Source organism: Lithobates pipiens, unplaced genomic scaffold (assembly GCF_037356315.1).
Source record: "Lithobates pipiens isolate NorthernLeopardFrog02 unplaced genomic scaffold, aLitPip1_a1.2 Scaffold_13, whole genome shotgun sequence".
NCBI classification, from domain to species: domain Eukaryota; kingdom Metazoa; phylum Chordata; class Amphibia; order Anura; family Ranidae; genus Lithobates; species Lithobates pipiens.
In genome coordinates, this window is record NW_027507718.1 from 233,603,689 (window position 1) to 233,622,914 (window position 19,226).

The 19,226-nt window shown below is 44.8% G+C and overlaps 1 protein-coding gene across 1 annotated transcript in view; it reads right to left on the reverse strand.

Moving 5' to 3' along the window:
* PIK3R2 (phosphoinositide-3-kinase regulatory subunit 2) overlaps positions 1 to 19,226 on the reverse strand; it is a 151,247-nt gene that overhangs the window by 76,053 nt on the left and 55,968 nt on the right. The window lies entirely within an intron of this gene.

The window sequence follows — 19,226 nt, forward strand, 5'->3', positions numbered from 1 at the left end:
CTCGTGGCGTCTCAGCGCCGCTACCAGCCCTTCCACAGCATATTGCTCCAATGAGCATGGAGGATCAGAGCAGGAGAGATGCTGACTGACAGGCAGCATCTCTCCGCCATCGGTGGGGTTCGGTGGCTTGGTTCCCAGTGCAAAGATGCCGGGGGACAGCTGCAGTATCGGTCTGATGCTAAATCCACCTAGGTAAGTATGATTATAAAAAAAAAAAGAAAAAAAGAAAAAAAAAACGAAAAAAAAAAACACCATACTTCTCTTTTAAACATCAGCTTATCACTAGGCCCCTTACACATGTAGCCCTTCAGTTGCAATGCGCCCAAGGGGGCCACATGCAGTGTCCAGCCCAGCTGAGGACAGCCTGTCAAAGGCTATGCCAGGATGTGTCAGGACGGGGCTAAATGCTGTACTGAGTGGTACCCCATTAATGTACCAGTGTGAATAAAGCATGAGATTTGAACAGAGTGGAAAGAACCTCTATTCTCACTGCTATCTGGGGGTCCATCAAGGAGATTTAGCCTCACTTCCTGTACTGTTGATGTTCAACTAGACAGAGAAATCTAGATCTCCAAAGCCACAAGACCACTGTTTTTTTTTTCAATGACAAAACATGGAAAATTTACAGCCACATTTTTAACTGACAACCTGAAATATGACAGAAACTCCTATTATAATTGATATGAGAATTGATATTTAAAGAGTTTAAACAATATGTAAACATGAACAATACCCATAACAAGTAATCTGCCTGGCTTTACAATGAAAATAAAAAACAAAAAACAGTGTGCCAAATATGAGCATGACTAGCATTATGAAAATGGTGTGGAGCAGAGAAAAAAGTCCTGCGGCCCTCTTAGCATGTCGGCAAATGGTGGTCAAGGTCAGGTTGTACCCAACGGTGGGAGTGGTCTAAAGGATGATTAACCGCTCCCAGACCACCCACCACATATATACTGTGGCAGGGTGACCCAGCTGTGCAAAATCACGTGCCTGTACGTGATTTTGTGCACGTGGTGTAAGGGGCACGTGCGCCACTCTCGCTGTGATCGGACTCTATCGTTTTGTGGAGAGATGGAGCAGCGGTGTGCCTATGTAAACAAGGCAAACCGCTGATCTGTCAGGGAGCAAAAGAGAGATCTTGTGTTTCAGCTCAGCTGAAACACGATCTCTCTTTTCCTCCAGTGTATCCGTCACCCACACAGTTAAAAAGCACCCCTTGAATGCCCCTAGCGTTAACCCCTTCCCTGCCAGTGTCATTTCTAATGTGACAGTTATTTTTTTCTGATCACAGTATTGGTGTCACTGGTCCCCAAAAAAGTGTTAGTGTCCAATTCTATCTATCCCATAGTTTGTAGACACTATAACTTTTGCACAAACCAATCAATATACGCTTATTGGGATTTTTTTTTTTTTTTACCAAAAACATGTAGCAGAATACATATTGGCCTAAATTGATGAAGAAATTTGATTATTTTATTGTATGTGTTTTACAGCAGAAAGTAGAAAATATATACAGTGGTGTGAAAAAGTGTTTGCCCCCTTCCTCATTTCCTGTTCCTTTGCATGTTTGTCACACTTAAGTGTTTCGGAACATCAAACCAATTTAAACAATAGTCAAGGACAACACAAGTAAACACAAAATGCAATTTGTAAATGAAGGTGTTTATTATTAAAGGTGAAAAAAAATCCAAACCATCATGGCCCTGTGTGAAAAACCTAATAACTGGTTGGGCCACCCTTAGCAGCAACAACTGCAACCAAGCGTTTGCGATAACGTGCAATGAGGCTTTTACAGCGTCCTGGAGGAATTTTGGCCCACTCATCTTTGCAGAATGGTCCTAATTCAGTTACATTAGAGGGTTTTCGAGCATGAACGGCCTTTTTAAGGTCATACCACAACATCTCAATAGGATTCAGGTCAGGACTTTGGCTAGGCCACTCCAAAGTCTTCATTTTGTTTTTCTTCAGCCATTCAGTGGTGGACTTGCTGGTGTGTTTAGGATCATTGTCCTGCTGCAGAACCCAAGTTCGTTTCAGCTTGAGTACACGAACAGATGGTCGGACATTCTCCTTCAGGATCTCTTGGTAGACAGCAGAATTCATAGTTCCTTTTATCACGGCAAGTCTTCCAGGTCCTGAAGCAGCAAAACAGCCCCAGACCATCACACTACCACTACCATATTTTACGGTAGGTATAATGTTCTTTTTATGAAATGCAGTGTTCCTTCAACGCGAGATATACTTGGACACACACCTTCCAAAGAGTTCCACATTTGTCTCATCGGTCCACAGAATGTTGTCCCAAAAGTCTTGGGGATCATCAAGATGTGTTGTGGAGAAATTGAGACGAGCTTTGATGTTCTTTTTGCTCAGCAGTGGTTTTCTCCTTGGAACTCTGCCATGCAGGCCATTTTTGCCCAGTCTTTTCCTGAAGGTGGAGGCATGAACGCTGACCTTAACTGAGGCAAGTGAGGCCTGCAGTTCCTTGGACGTTGTTGTGGGGTCTTTTGTGACCTCTTGGATGAGTCGTCGCTGCGCTCTTGGGGTAATTTTGGGTGGCCGGCCACTCCTGGGAAGGTTCACCACTGTTCCATGTCTTCGCCATTTGTGGATAATGGCTCTCACTGTGGTTCGCTGGATTCCCAAAGCTTTGGAAATGGCTTTATAACCCTTTCCAGACTGATAGATCTCAATTACTTTCTTTCTCAATTGTTCCTGAATTTCTTTGGGTCTCGGCATGATGTGTAGCTTTTAAGGATCTTCTGGTGGACCTTACTGTGTCAAGCAGCTCCTATTTAAGTGATGCTTTGATTGTGAACAGGTGTGGCAATAATCAGGCCTGGGTGTGGCTAGAGAAATTGAACTCAGGTGTGGACAACCACAGTTATAGTATGTTTTAACAAGGGGGGCAATCACTTTTTCACACAGGGCCATGATGGTTTGGATTTTTTTTCAACTTTAATAATAAACACCTTCATTTACAAATTGCATTTTGTGTTTACTTGTGTTGTCCATGACTATTGTTTAAATTGGTTTGATGTTCCGAAACACTTAAGTGTGACAAACATGCAAAGGAACAGGAAATGAGGAAGGGGGCAAACACTTTTTCACACCACTGTATGTTTTTTAAATTGTCGCTCTTTTTTTGTTTATAGTGCAAAAAATAAAAACTGCAGAAATGATCAAATACCACCAAAAGGAAGCTTGATTTGTGGGAAAAAAAGGATATCAATTTTATTTGGGTACAGAGTTGCACGACCGTGCAATAGTCAGTTAAAGCAGCGCAGTATCGCAAAAAATGGCCTGGTCAGGAAGGGGGTAAGACCTTCCAGAGCAAAAGTGGTTAAAGTACAACCAAAATTCTATTTTTTATTTAGTTTTCTATAGAATGGAGAGGACTTAGAACACCTGTCATGTTATTGCTGTCTATGCCTCCATTGGGGAAAGTCACCATGTCTTTGTCTTTTTGACAGTTATCATCAAAAGTGAAGGTAATAAAAATACATCATTGTGAGTTGACCCCAGAACAATAATAAAGAGGAAATATTCTAATGGGGACACTAGTTCTGACAACCAGTGATTCCCTCACTTTTGAGTAATTTCTTTATTCCTTCACTTCAGGCTATGGGACAGGAAGTGAAGGGAACTCTCCCCAATGGGAGATAGATGGCCAAGAAAGAAAAAAAAAAAAACCTGACAGAAGTTAAAACCCTCCCTAAGGCTGCTTTCACACTGGGGCGTTATTCAGGCGTTACAGCGCTAAAAATAGCGCCTGTGTAACGCCTGAAAAAACCGGCCCCTTTAACTCCAGTGTGAAAGCCGGAGGGCTTTCACACTGGAGCGATGCGCTGGCAGGACGGTGAAAAAAGTCCTGCTAGCCGCATCTTTGCAGCGGTGAAGGAGCGGTGTATTCACCGCTCCTATACCGCTCCTACCCATTGAAATCAATGGGACACCGCGGCAATACCGCCGGCAAAGCGCCGCTGCAGCGGCGCTTTGCGGGCGGGTTTAACCCCTTTTCGGCCGCTAGCGGGGTTAAAACCACCCCGCTAGCGCCCGCACACCGGCCCTAAATCGACGGTAAAGCACCGCTAAAAATAGCGGCGCTTTACCGCCGACGCTGCTCCCGCCCCAGTGTGAAAGCAGCCTTACACTATCCAAAATGAAAAAAAAAAAAAAAAAGATTTGCCTTTAATTCTGCTTTAAAGCAGAACTTCATGAAAACCAACAAATGTTGGGACAATGAAAGCTTTGGTCAGGTTTACGTAACATACAACATAACTTTGAGTGCAGGGGGTCAGAAGTAAGTAACATACAATATAGTGTATTGATTGCAGCAATCAGGATTAGAGAAGGTGGGGAGAACAATGTCAGCCAACGTCCCTGCCTCTGTTTACTTTCAGCTGTCTGTCAGTGAATCTCCCTGCTGGTAGTTGAACAAAGTCAGGGATGCGCCAATAGTTGATAAGGCACCACTGGTTGCCAGTGTCCTAGCAACCCATGAGCCCTGTGCAGAAAGCTGTCATTTTAATGCCAGTTTCCCAACAAATATGCTCAACTCTGAGCACTGAAGTCTGTCTGTCAGCACCCTAACTCAGAGTTGGCCTTAATTACCACCAGTTTGGTTATCTGTGACCTGAAGGTAAGTTGTTCTGGATCTGCAACAGATTCTAAACCAGGGGTTGACAAATTTGCTTGGAATCTAGGAGCCAGCTTAAAAAGTTAGGAGCCAGGTCCGTGACGACGATCCGGACCTGTCCCTGGCCTGACATGGAGACGAGTGAGGGGAAGATAGCAGCGCCGCCGTCGCCCCCCCCCCCCCCCCCCCCCGTCTCCAAGTCATTGCCCATAGCTCTTAGAGGGACATTTTATTTATTTTTTTCAAATGACAATTTTTTTTTCAATTGCATTTTAGTGTAAATATGAGATCCGAGGTCTCTCTGACCCCAGATCTCATATTTAAGAGGACCTGTCATGCTTTTTCTGTTACAAGGGATTTTTACATCCCTTGTAATAAGAATAAAACTGACACAACATTTTTTTTAAAAGAACAGTGGAAAAAAAAAAAAGTTAAAATAAAGCAGAAAAAATAATAAATTTTTAAACGTGCTCTGTCCTGCCCGCATATAAAATCGGTGTTCGAACCACACATGTGAGGTATTGCCGTGATCGGTAGAGCGAGAGCAATAATTCTAGCCCCAGACCTCCTGTGTAACTCAAAACGTGCAACCTGTAGAATTTTTTTAAACGTCGCCTATGCAGATTTTAAAGGGTAAAAGTTTGTCGCCATTCCATGAGCGGGTGCAATTTTGAAGCGTGACATGTTGGGTATCAATTTACTCGGTGTAACATTATCTTTCACAATATAAAAAATAATTGGGCTAACTTTACTGTTGTCTTATTTTTTTTATTAACTAAATTATTTTTCCCAACCAAAGTGCGCTTGTAAGTCCGCTGCACAAATACGGTGTGACAGACAGTATTGCAACAACCACCATTTTATTCTCTAGGGTGTTAGAATAAAAAATATATATATAATGTTTAGGGGGTTCTAAATAAAGGGAAGAAGAGGCAGGTAATATAATACAGGCAGAGGAATCTTCATTAACATTGCTGGTTTGTCATACCAACGGCGACCACAAGAGGGCGCCAGATTCCATAAGGAATCATAGGACCGCAGAAGGCCTCAAAGCCGCGGCCTAAATTTTCAGCCGCCGGCGGAACGGCCCGACGCGATCACGCTGGGGGGTCCACAGACACAGGATACCCCCAGCTGTGCTGCCCCAGGCGCGAGGTCGCTATTTCTAGTCGCCAATGTGACCTGGCGCCCGGGTTTTGTCGAGCCCTGTTCTAAACAAGCCATTAATCCTTGCCATGCCCCCCCCCCCCCCGTTCTAGAAGACTCCAGATTTTTATTGAGGATGTGAGCATGCAGACCGCTAATTTCACTATTAAAATGTATATTTTCATCAGCATATGAGAAGAGGCAGCAACATGTTAATGTCAACCCTATAATCTCCTCCAATAAGTCAGTTTATGTTTTGTGCAATGTGTGATTAGTGGTGTCCATGGTGGTGGACTAGACATCTTCAAAAATGGATGTATGGCCAGCTCAGTAGATTGTTTAAAAGAAATGCTGAATGCATTCCTAAATGAACAAAACATAACTGGATATGAACATTTTTAAATAACAGTACTATGGATTGTGGATCCTGGGAATATCCAATTGCCTTCTAGGGACTAAAAAAGGAAATTATTCAAAACTCAGAATGCCACTTAATGCCTTAATCAAAACTCAAACTTGGTCTTGTGCAAAACCACATTCAAATTCTCTCAGTGTAAAGCAAACAGGTAAAATTCTCTGAATACTACAAACAGCATCAAATGCCCTACATTCACTGCTAGAGGACAAACCTATAGTAGGTAAATACAAAGATGCAAAGCCAGATTTAATGCTTTCCTTGCTTCCCCCTTCCTCTGTATAGAAGCAGCCTGGCTAACTACTTAATCCTTAGCCTGGATGACGATCAGCAAATTCCAGACTCTTTGAGTATTTTAACGCTTAAAAGATGGAAAGTAAAAACAATGACTCAACAAAATTTCCTGTGAAAACATGGAGTGGAAAGGATGAAAGTTGCTTTGCCTAGACTCAAGATTTTTCAGCTGCTTTTGGAAAAATGTTGCTTTCAATAACTCAACTTTAAAGACCCCTTTCACACCACGCCGCCCATAGCGTCAGCGGTAAAACGCCGCTATGTTTAGCAGTGTTTTACCGTTGGATTTGCGGTGCATTTCGACCGCTAGCGGGGCTCTTTTACCCCCCGCTAGGGGCAGAGAAAGGGTTAAAACCACCGGCAATACGCCGCAGTAGTATTACAGCGCTGCCCCATTGATTTCAATGGGGAGCAGCGGTAAAGGAGCGGTAAACACACCGCTCCTTCACCGCTCCAAAGAAGCTGCTGGCAGGACTTTTCCTGAAGTCCTGCCAGTGCACCGCTGCAGAGTGAAAGCCCTCGGGCTTTCACACTACAGACAATGGTGCAGCTGTTTTAGAGCGGATTGCAGGTGCCATTTCTAATGCTATAGCGACTGCAAAACGCCCTCGGTATGAAAGGGGTCTTAGTCTCAGGTGTGCAATAAAAATAAACACCAAAATTGCACCACTAGAGTGGCCTGTGCAAACAAAATGCCAGTGCTCAGGATTTAGGTATGGATCACAATTAATTATGGGAAACAATAATTGTAAAAAGTCCAAAAAAACAGGATAAAAGTAGTCCAAAAGGAGGTGAGGTGATGTCTCTTTAAAAATAAATGATGATGATGCTGTATCTTGGAAGTGAGACTCAGGTCTAAGCTCATCACATGAGTGAAGCCAACTCTGGTAACAATGTAAAGGAAGACAGAAAAGCGCCTCCAAGCGCTTACATGGAGGTAAGGAAAGATATACGCATGGAGAACGGAGTGAACCGGGATCGTCTACAATGTCTCCTGTGTGAGCAGGGAACCAGCGACTAAGGCCGCAGTATCCCGGGATGGAAGCTGGCTAGTCCAATAGGGGACTGTGTTGTGGAAATTTTATTAAGTGTATTTAATATGTATTGTCGCAGTGTCTCCCAGTGTTAGTTCTCCTGCAGCCTGCTCTAAAGAGTGGACTGGGGCAGACTGATGTTGGTTGAGACCCATTTTGGCAGTGGAAAGCTTCTTGAGGATGCAGAGAAGTGTTTTCAGAGTGGGCATATGTCCGCCGGCGAAGGGCCCCTGTGCAATGCACAGACGATCATCTGGGTGGGGATGTGTTCACTCTGCAAAGACATTATCAGTTATGGGGGGGATGTGTGCTCATGTCTCTGATCAACACATAGGGAGGCTATGGCACGTTCCTGCAGATAATCTCCCATCCTCAGGAATGGTAGAATAATCCGGGTATACAATGTTCTCTGAACAATGCAGAATAAGAATTCACGTCAATGGTGAAAGTCAGTTTTTGAATTGTTATAGTTGGGACAGTGTCCATGATTTCCAGGCCAGACATACGACTTCCTTTGTCTAGCTGAAGGATGAAGACTCAGGCCGCGTACACACGGGCGGACTGTTCGCCCAACTTTGTTCGTCAAACAATCCGACAAACAGTCCGCTCAAAATTTGCATGAACGGACTTGACCACACACGATGAACGAACAGTCCGCTGAAAACGAGCGTGATGACGTGTACAGCACGTACGACGGGACTAGAAAAACGACGTCCTATACACTGCAATGCAACCTTCGGCCGTGTAAACCCTTTCCGAGTATGCGCGATACTTAGTCCGTCCAACTAGCCTACACCCGAGCGGACTGTCCGCTGAAACCAAGTTTGGACGGACAAAACCAAGTTTCAGCGGACTGTCTTACGGAAATTCCGAAAAACTTTGTTCGTCAGACTGTCCGCTGAAACTGTCCGCTGAAGCCCACACACGAGCGGACTGTCCGCTGAAACACTGTTCAGCGGACAAAGTTGGGCGAACAGTCCGCCCGTGTGTACGCGGCCTCACAGGTACAGGGGGCGGGGAATCATACACACTGCCCCTGTGCAGACACTCCCATAGACTCCCCTAGTCATTGTTCATTGGTTGAGATTTGTATAACTCCTCCTGTTTGAAGGAATGCCTGTGCTTGATTGGCTGATTGTGAAACCATCAAGCTCTACTGTTAAGTACTCTAAATAAACAGAACACAGGTTCTAGAGACAGTTGAGATGTGGAGCTAAGGATGTAAGGATGGTGGTCACGTCTGCTTACATATACAGGAAACAGGGGTTTACTAAGATGCATTATACCAAGAAGCTGAAAGAGCATTATTATCTCAGGAAACATGGATTACGCACAGCATATAGGGGAATTTCCATGACAACTGGGTACAGATGTAAGGTTTAGCTCAGAGAGCAGCGCCTCTAGGCATGTGACATCACTGGGAGCATAGGGCAAACTACAACGCGTTTTCAGAGCATGCGCGCTCTTTTGTCAAGTGATACGAGTTTGCGCTCTGCTCTTGCTGCACTGACTTAGCTATGATAGCTGCTAAGTCAGTGCAGCAAGAGCAGAACATAAGCTTGTGGAACCACAGGCGCCAGCAGACCTACAGCAGCAAAAGAGAATCTAAGACTCAACCCTCTTCCGTCCTCGTTTTACTTGACAAAGCAGCGCGCATGCTCTGAAACAAGTTGATTTCCCCTATACTCCCAGTGATGTCATACGCCTAGAGGCGCTGCTCTCTGAGCTAAACCTTACATCTATATCCAGTCCCTTATTTGATTAACCGGTTTCCATCCTGGGTTCCCTGCTCACAGAAGAGACAGACGATTCCAGGTTCATTTCATTCTCCATGTGTACATCTTTCCTTACCTCCATGTAAGTGTTGGATTCACTTCTACTATTGTACAATAAACATTGCACTCAGAGGCGCTTTCCTGTGTACCTTTACCTTTTTTTTTTTTTTTTTTTTTTTAGAGTGGCCTGTGCGGCGACCCCTGCTGTCACACATGCAGGCTGCTCCATTTGGATTAAAGCTTGTGCAGTGTGGCTTGAATTAGAGCCTATGCACTGCAATGTACTATGATGCCTGACTCCCAGGGACAATGCAGAGATAGATGGGGAACAGAAGGTTGATGCCAGATGAACCCTGAACCCTAAACTATGTGCATTACTATAGGGCTACAAGCAAAACACTTAATTTTGTTATTTTGAGTAAGAAAGAGTTGTAACCCATCAGATTTTTTTTACCATGTGTCCCATTGCGGACATTTCCCTTTGCCTTCTGTCCCACAGCCAAACAGAAAATAAGAAGAAATCCCTGCAAACTTATGGAAATTTCTTGTGGACCCCCAGGTCACCAGAACTAGTGTCCCCTTTAAGAGAGGGGGGAGAAAAGAGACAAGTCTCTTTAAAGAATAATGGGATTTTAATTGAGACAAGGTCTATCGATAGGGTACGCACATAAGACACCAATTTTTTAAAACATATAATAAATGTATTAATCGTATCAAAAACATATAAAAATACATATTCATAGCGTATTTGATGGACCATGAGACAATACTTGACAATCGTAATCTGATGCGTTGATGAGCAGAACCAACATGTTTCGCATGATTGCTTCGTCAAGGTTTTGCATATACCACAGATTTCATCTGGTCCTTAAAATAAATAATAACCGTATGCACCTCTGATTGCTCCACCACATCACAGGTGACGCAGATAACCCCATCCAGTTCCCACTAGGAGTCAGATCCCAGTTTGGCTGCCAGAGGGGAGATTGGATCGTGCCTGTCCGTCAAAATGTAAACAGCAACAGTAATCTGAGAACAGAACATGCAGATTAATCAGAATAGTAAAATGATGGAATAGCAGTTGCGATGTGGGATGATGGTACACCGCATATCTGGCAACAAGACACATGTGTCTTGTTGCCCGAGATGCGGTGTACCATCATTAATGTGGTGGAGCAATCAGAGGCGCATATGGTTATTTATTTTAAGAACCAGATGAAATCTGTGGTATATGCAAAACCTTGATGAAGCAATCATGCGAAACATGTTGGTTCTGCTTATCAACGCATCAGATTACGATTGTCATGTATTGTCTCATGGTCCATCAAATACGCTATGAATATGTATTTTTATATGTTTTTGATACGATTAATAAATTTATATATTTTTTTAAAAATTGGTGTCTTATGTGCCTACCCTATCAATAGACCTTGTCTCAATTAAAATCCCATTATTCTTTAAAGAGACTTGTCTCTTTTTTCCCCCCTCTTTTAGCATTACCAGGAATCTGAGACAGTGTCTATTCTGGAAATGTTCAATCATCAATATTTATAGTGTCCCCTTTAGTTATACTTTAATCTTGCCCCCTGCGCTTATATATGGTTATACTGATTCCATTGAGGCACCAGAGCACCCACTGGGGAGCGGGGAACAGAAGGTTGACAGTGATCTAAATCAAAATAAAATGGACTGTTCCCTCAACAGGAGGTCATTCAGGTATGTCACAATGCCCTGGGAGTGTAACAAGACAAGCACAAGGGTTAGAACCTTGGTGAATACATGGGGGGCAACAGACAGCATGAATGGCACAGCCACAAACTGAAAGTGTTGAGGACCCACATCAAAGCAAAGGTAGAGCTGATATGCTGGAAAAAAATAAGAACATCTAATTATTAAAGCATCCCTGATGAAAGAAGCTATGACAGAACTGCTAGATTCCATATGAAATTTTTGGGACTGAATGAAAGCAAGCTCTTGAGGTCTGTGATGGAGCTTATGCCTCCTTTTTTATTGATGAAACTATGAAAAGACTGGAAAAAATCCTTGAAACCTTTCCAAAACAGGAACTGAAGTAATAACTCCTTTTTCCAGAAGACCTACAAGGGCTGCATGGAGGTCTGCTAATCTGAGCAGTGACACTAGAATGTTGGAAGACATAAAGGAAGGGAGTTGGGGTTGACAGCAGAACTAACTTGTAGCCTGTTGAAACCACCTTTGTAACCAGACATCTAAGATACCATCTGTCCACATGTCCGCGAAAGTTAACAGACACTTGTAAGTGTATATAGGTTTAGAGCATAAGGGGCCCATGATTTGCGGAGAATGTTTGCTCATTTTTAGTTTTAGTTTTCCTGTAGACTAAAACATGGGAGTAACAAAATGAACTCTAAAGAAGGATTATTCTTATTAGATGAGGCCTATGTTTCTTTTTCTGGGGTAGAAGAGTATGCATACCACCAGTAACTTCCTTGATAAAATACAGAGAAAACGGCAGACTTTCACTGATGTTAGGCGCAGACTCCGAGACCGCAATATTAAATATGGCATGCTCTATCCTAGTCGCCTGCGAATCCAGCATGAAGGCACTGTCAAATTTTTCGACACGCCGGCCGAGGCGGATGCCTGGCTTACCAGGCTGCGCTGAGATGGCGTGCACTATTCCATTATGGGGGCCCGGGGGTTGACTGGGGCTCACTGGGGGACAGCACTGTAAATGACGGGAAAACTCTGAACTCTTATGTCATTTTAGGCCCAAGTACCGGCCCTTCATCCTTACCTGTCTACGATATCCTATTTTAAGTGAGCTATCCACGAGGAACTCTACAAGATAAGTTGTTGCTCTCCCCCCCTTCTGGCTTGTCTCGGTGAAGTTTGAAGTTGTGCCGGGGATATACCTCTCCACCCCGGCTGGAATACACCGTGGCAGCTATATTTTTCCCCCTGTTTTGGGGGGATTTTTGTTTTTTGTTTTCTCCCCTTGTGGCACTTGGGTGGCACGAAGTGTTGTTGCTGACCTGCAGAGGACTGCCCCCTGGAGGGTTTCTACACGTTCTTACGCACGGCATTGGACTGCTACCGTGCACAGTTTAAGGGGTTAAATTGTTATTTTTTGGGTATAGGCCCAATCTGATCGCTCCCCAGTTTCCAGGGATGCCATCAGCTATGGGCAGGGTTGGCCCCTCGCGGTCACCAAGGGTATGTTTGCTTTTTGTTAATGTGTTTATTTTTTTTGTTTGTATGGTTATTGTCTGGTCACGATTCTTCCTACGATGGGCTCTCTGGGTCTAGGCGGCTCTTGGTGCATGAAGTTGACGCTCAGGTATGTCTCCTTGACATAATAGTGACACCTTCTGATGGCCACGCGTGACATGTCCTCTTTTAACATCCTATCTTGGAATGTCCGGGGGCTCAATTCTAAATTTAAAAGGGCAGTTCTCTTTAAATATCTGAAATTGCACTCCCCCCATGTGGTGCTGCTTCAGGAGACGCACCTTATGGGCAGCAAACTGTTGGCACTGAAGAAGCCATGGATCCAGAGAGCCTTTCATGCCTCCTACTCTACCTATGCCAGGGGGGTCTCGGTGTTGATTAGCAAATCCCTTCCATGTGCAGTGGAGCAGATTCACACCGATCCTCAGGGTAAATACGTGATAGTGGTTTTCACAGTTTGGGGAACGAGATATATAGTGGTAAATGTATACTTGCCTCCTCCCTTTTCAGCATCCACCTTATACACGATCCTGGAAAAGGTTACCCCGTACTGCCCCGCTAGGCTGTTACTTATGGGTGATTTTAATGCCATTCTAGCCCCAGACTTAGACAGACCGGTCCCCCCCAAACACTGCTCCCCTGACCTATCCATTTGGGCACAAGCCATGGGAGTGACGGAGGCCTGGAGGTGGAAACACCCCTCGACTAGGGCCTACTCATGCTTTTCCACCACCTATAAGACGTCCTCACGCATCGACTTAGCTTTTGCCAATCCAGCCATGCTTTCGGACGTGTTAGACGCCACATACCTGCCCAGCGGGCTGTCGGACCACTGCCCTCTCCTCCTTAATGTCCGTTCCCCCACTTCCCGAACCTCGGCCCTTTGGCGCCTGGGAACCCACTGGCTCTCCCATGCCGATTTGGTAAACACTATCCCGCCCCACCTTACCGAATACTGGCAAATTAATGCAGGGTCCTCCTCCCCAGAGGTTACTTGGGACGCATTCAAGGCCTTCAGTAGAGGTCATTATATCTCCTCCATAGCTGGGATCCGTAGAGAACAAGCCACCACCACGACTGAATTACAGAGCAAGGTAGATACCCAGGCTGAGGCCTATGCAGCTGACCCCACTGACTCTAGTTTCGAGGCCCTTAGTGCGACGAAACGAGAACTACACCTCCACCTCACAGAACTTGCCAGACTGGATCTTTACCGCAACAAGCAGAGGTTTTTTGAACAGGGGGACCGAAACGGTCGTCTCCTGGCAATGTTAGCTCAACATGACCTGCCCCTGACGGTGATACCTAGTGTGGTGTCCCCCTCAGGTGAATCGGTCTCCTCTCTTCCAGACATATTAGACACTTTTAGGCAATACTATAGTTCCCTTTATACCTCCGTACTGCCCTCGGATCTTAGGCCACAGGACCTGGCGCCTTGGCTGGACCCCCTGGCACTCGGCTGGCTCTCGGACGCAGAGAGAGAAAATTTGGTAAGGCCCATTACCCCGGAGGAGGTACGGAGGGCCATTTGCTCCTTTCCCGCAGGGAAATCCCCGGGTCCAGATGGCCTCCCTATGGAGTTCTACAAAACCCACGGGGACCTACTTGCCCCCCAGCTGGCCCAGCTCTATACTCACTGTCTGGCGGAGGGCACCCTTCCCACCTCCATGAGCCATGCACACATTATACTAATCCACAAGGCCCCTAAGGACCCCACGTTATGTGCCTCATATAGGCCTATCGCCCTCCTAAATGCGGACTTCAAAATTCTTACCAAATTGCTCACTACGAGACTACAGCCCCTACTGCCGTCTGTGATAGAGACGGACCAGACTGGTTTTATGGCTAATAGAGCCACTGACATCAACTTACGACGCCTGTTTACTAACATCCATGCTCAGCACCTTACTGAGGGTTCCAGGGTGGTGGCCTCCCTAGACATAGAGAAGGCCTTCGACACTGTAGAGTGGCCTTTTCTGTGGGAGGTCCTCCGCAGAATGGGGTTCCCCTTGGTATTTATTAAGTGGCTTCAGACGCTCTATAGACACCCCACGTCGGCCATTAAGTTGGGGGGGAGTCTTTCGCGGTCCTTCCCTTTGTCCAGGGGCACGAGACAGGGCTGCCCTCTTTCTCCGGCCCTATTCGCCATTGCAATGGAGCCCCTGGCGGAGGCCTTACGTACCTCCCTGCATGTCAGGGGCCTGCGTGTTGGCTGGCTGGAGGAGAGGGTCGCCCTGTATGCGGACGACCTCCTTCTCTTCCTTAATGATGCGGACTCCTCACTCAGAGGGGCATTACAAATTCTTGACTCATTCTCCACGATCACGGGCCTTAGGGTTAACTGGTCGAAGTCGCTTCTGTTCCCCATAGACCCAGCGGCTCGCGACACTGCCCCCCCTGATTTACCCCTACAGTGGGTGGAGACCTTCAGGTACCTTGGGGTTGTGGTCTCGAGGCAGGCTTCGGACTTCGTACCCCTAAATCTATCCCCAGTGGTTCATGAGACACGGCTGCGTCTGAAGGCATGGGAGTCACTACCCCTATCATTGCTAGGGCGGATAAACCTGATAAAAATGAAAATCCTACCGAAATTTATCTACCTACTTCGCCAATCTCCACATTGGATTCCCAAATCCTTTTTCTCCCGTCTGCATAGTCTGTTTGCCTCCTTCATCTGGGGAAACCAGTCCCCCAGGTATGGATGGTCAACAATTACGCGTCCGTCCTCCCAGGGAGGATTGGCGTGCCCTGACCTGTACAAATATTTTCTAGCCACCCAGCTGGTTACAGCAGCTTGGTGGCTCACTCCTGATAAGACAAACCCTGCCACCTTGGTTGAAGCGGCGGTGTTGGGGTCGCTGGAGGCGTTGAAATTTTTACTCTATCGTGGCCCGAAGGCCCCGTACCCACTGACCCCCTCCATGCGCACCACGTTACGTGCATGGGGGGTAGGACTTAAAATTGAAAAATACCCTACCAATGCACTTTCTCCAGCTGCCCCCTTGTGGCGTAACCCCACCCTGGAGCAGTTTTACAAACTGCCTGAACCCCATGCTTGGACTAAATTCAATATTAGAACAGTAGACCAGGTGATTTCTGACCAATCGCTGGCTCCACTCCCCAAGTTGATTTCTGAATTCAACGTCCCACAGAGTTATTTTTTTAGGTATCTACAACTCTCCCATGCCTTCAGGTGCCAGTTCTCCAGCTCTCCCCCCCAGGTTGTCCAATCCGCATTGGAGGGCCTCCTCAAGTCCAGCTGTGACACTAAGCCCACCTCAACACTTTACTCCCATTTGATAATGACCTCCCTCCCTACTTTGGGGAAACTTAGAGATAAGTGGATGCGAGACATTCCCACCTTTGATAACGATGATTGGGATGACATGTGGGACTTCCCCTTCAGATCCCTGGTCTCCCTGAGAGATCGGCTGATACAGTTTAAGATGGCCCACCGAGCATATTTCACCCCCTACAGACTGCACAAAATGAACCCCGCCTCCCCGCCGGGATGTTGGCGTTGTGGGACAATACCGGGGGACTTCATTCATATTTTTTGGACCTGCCCAGCCATTGTTGACTATTGGAAGGAGATACTAGGGGTCATTACACAGGTCACCTCCATATCGCTCCCACTCTCTATAGAAACTTGCATACTGGGCCTGCTGGATCAGCTAATTCCCACTGTGGCGCGGCGCACCCTAGCTGGGCTACTTCTCTTCTATGCCCGCAAGGCCATTGCGCTCAGCTGGCGTAAGCCCACTCCTCCCCCTCTCTCCCTGTGGAAAAAATTGGTGAACGACAGCCTGCCTCTCTACAAGGACTGCTATGCTAATAGGGGTTGCCCGCAAAAATATGACAAGGTCTGGTCCAGCTGGCTGGCGGATGCCTCCACGGCCTCAGACCCATAGCCTACTTAACGCATTTTCGTTTGTTAATGAATAGGAATATGCACCAGTGGAAATGTTGTATATCTGAGTAGCATGGTTTAGTCCTGAGTCATCCTACTGCACATGGAGTCGGCTCTTTGTGGCCGGTGAGATGCCTTGAATTCTCCGACATGTTTTTTTTATGTAATGCACTGTCTTATATTGCAACTCTTTACATGTCACGCCTGTAACACTAATCGTGACCAATGTATGTGTTTTTGTTTTTGTTTTTGTCTGTCTTGTTTTGCTTTTGGTTACTTGTTCACTGTCTGAAATTCCAATAAACAGATTTGCAAAAAAAAAAAAAAAAAAAAAAAAAAACTTCCTTGATAAAAGATTTACAAGGCAGCTCCGACGAGAGATTTACTCTTCAAGGACATGCACAGCAAGTTGTTTTTTTTTGTTTTGTTTTTTTACAAACCAGTTGAAAAGCGCAAATTTTCAAACAAAGAGTTCTCAGCATGTTCACAAAGGAAATAAAAGAGAAGACATCCACTAGACCAACTACACAGTAGTGCAGGGCTTTCAATATGAACCCTAAACACTGCAAAAAAAAAAAAAAAAAAAGGGAATAGTGTGGAAACAGTTTGACAGACTAGCACCATTGCCATGTAAAATACCTCCATTGGAACACACCAGAGCGTTCTGGGATTGTTACGTTTCATCTCCAGGATATTGCATACTGGTAAATGGCAAAGCTTCATACTGCCCAGCATAACCCATCCCACTCCCAGCATTGCCCCAGTTTTATACCAAACAATATTGGGGTGAAAATAGAGGGGAGGGACCTTTCTCCTGTAATGTGCTCCTGGGCCACAGGGCAGTATGATAACGACCCCAACACACACCTCCAAGACTACCATTGCCTTGCTAAAGAAGCTGAGGGTAAAGGTGATGGACTGGCCAAGCATGTCTCCAGACCTAAACCCTATTGAGAAACTGTGGGGCTCTCTCAAGGAGAAGGTGGGGCAGCGCAAGGCCCCCAACATCCACCAGCTCTGTGATGTCATCATGGAGGAGTGGAAGAGGACTCCAGTGGCAACCTGTAAAGCTCTGGCAAACTCCATGCCCAAGAGGGTTAAGGCAGTGCTGGAAAATAATGGTGGCCACAAAAAATATTGACACTTTGGGCCTAATTTGGACATTTTCACTTAGGGGTGTACTTGTGTTGCCAGCGGTTTAGACATTAATGGCCGTGTGTTGAGTTATTTTGATGGGACAGCAAATTTACACTGTTATACAAGCTGTACACTCACTACTTTACATTGTAGTAAATGTCATTTCTTCAGCATTGTCACATAAAAAGATATAATTAATTTTTTACAAAAATGTGAGGGGTGTACTCACTTTTGTGAGATATTGTATTTATATGTATGAAGCCATCTAACACCATCTTGCGACAGAAAAGTACACCGTAAAAAACAAAACAAACAAAAAACACCATAAACAAACATTAAACCTTGTTTATTAAATGACCAAAAAAACAAACAAACATACTATAAATCCACTTCCTAATAAAATTTGGAAGATCTGTAAATATATTATGTAAGAAAATATGTATATATGTAAAATATGGTGGAAAAGGTATTAATAATTAGGAATAAGCAGTCAGGATCAATAACAATGTACAAACCATTAAGTGATGCGCAAATCCACCTAGTTTCATTCTTTGAAACCATTTTTTTTACATCTTTATCTCTCCAGTGTTTTTCAATTTTGTCTATTCCACAAAAGAACAACAAACTAGGGTCTTTATTATGGTATAAACAAAAATGTTTGGAAACACTGTTTCCAATAACCCTTCTTGATGTTGTTAATAATAATATTATCCCAGGTGGTTGGGATAGGATGTAGATAATTTTTTTGGATCTTGTGGTATATAAGCAAGGGAATAGATTTAAAACCCATACGTACTTTAAGGGCTACATCCCCACAGTTAGCTGCCATCATGCTAAGTGGATAAGGGGTGTACCCAAAGGGTATGTGTAGCTTACGCGCATTAGGAGAAACTGTAGCAAAGATAAAGAGAATTTTATGATTAGGCTGAGATGATTCAAATGTTTAAGGGTAAAGGCTAGAAATATATATTCCTGAGGAGTATCAAATAACATTTTGAATAGCAGGGAGTTGCTCATGGATAATAGAATAGGTGACAATTTCAGTTTGGCATTTATCATGGACTAGACCCAACAATATAAAACATTTGAAAAAGTACAGTAATTGGGAAACATCGGCCCATTCTCCTCAGGGATACAACCATGGCTAAAATTCTCCCAAGTAGATGACAATTTATCTATAGGAGGGGTCCTAATTTGAGAAATAAGTTGGTGCATAATGTGACAGACCCCCCCAAAAAGCTGGTGATGTAATTGGATCAAACTGGATTTTATGTGTGTGATCGGTGTATTCCATGCAGGACGATCAAGTCTAGGGTGTAGAAAAGCAATTACTTTAAATCCACTATCACAAAAAAACAATATTCCATTGATTAAATTAAAGAAACTGACTCATCTATGGGTTGCCTAAAATATGGCATCTGCAGGCAAGTTTTTTTTAACACTGCCTTTCAACACTTTTTTAAAGTGTTACTAAATCTACAACAGTAAAATCAGTCTGTATATGCAGTAAAGCATGCTTGCTATACTCACAATGGAACCTTAAGGGTTAATCCTCTGCATTGTGTAAAAAGGCTGTTTGATCTGGTCTCCTCTGCTCCTTCTCCCATTGTTCCATAACCAATTTGTGATAGTACAGAGCTCAAGGACAAGCTGCATATTCTCA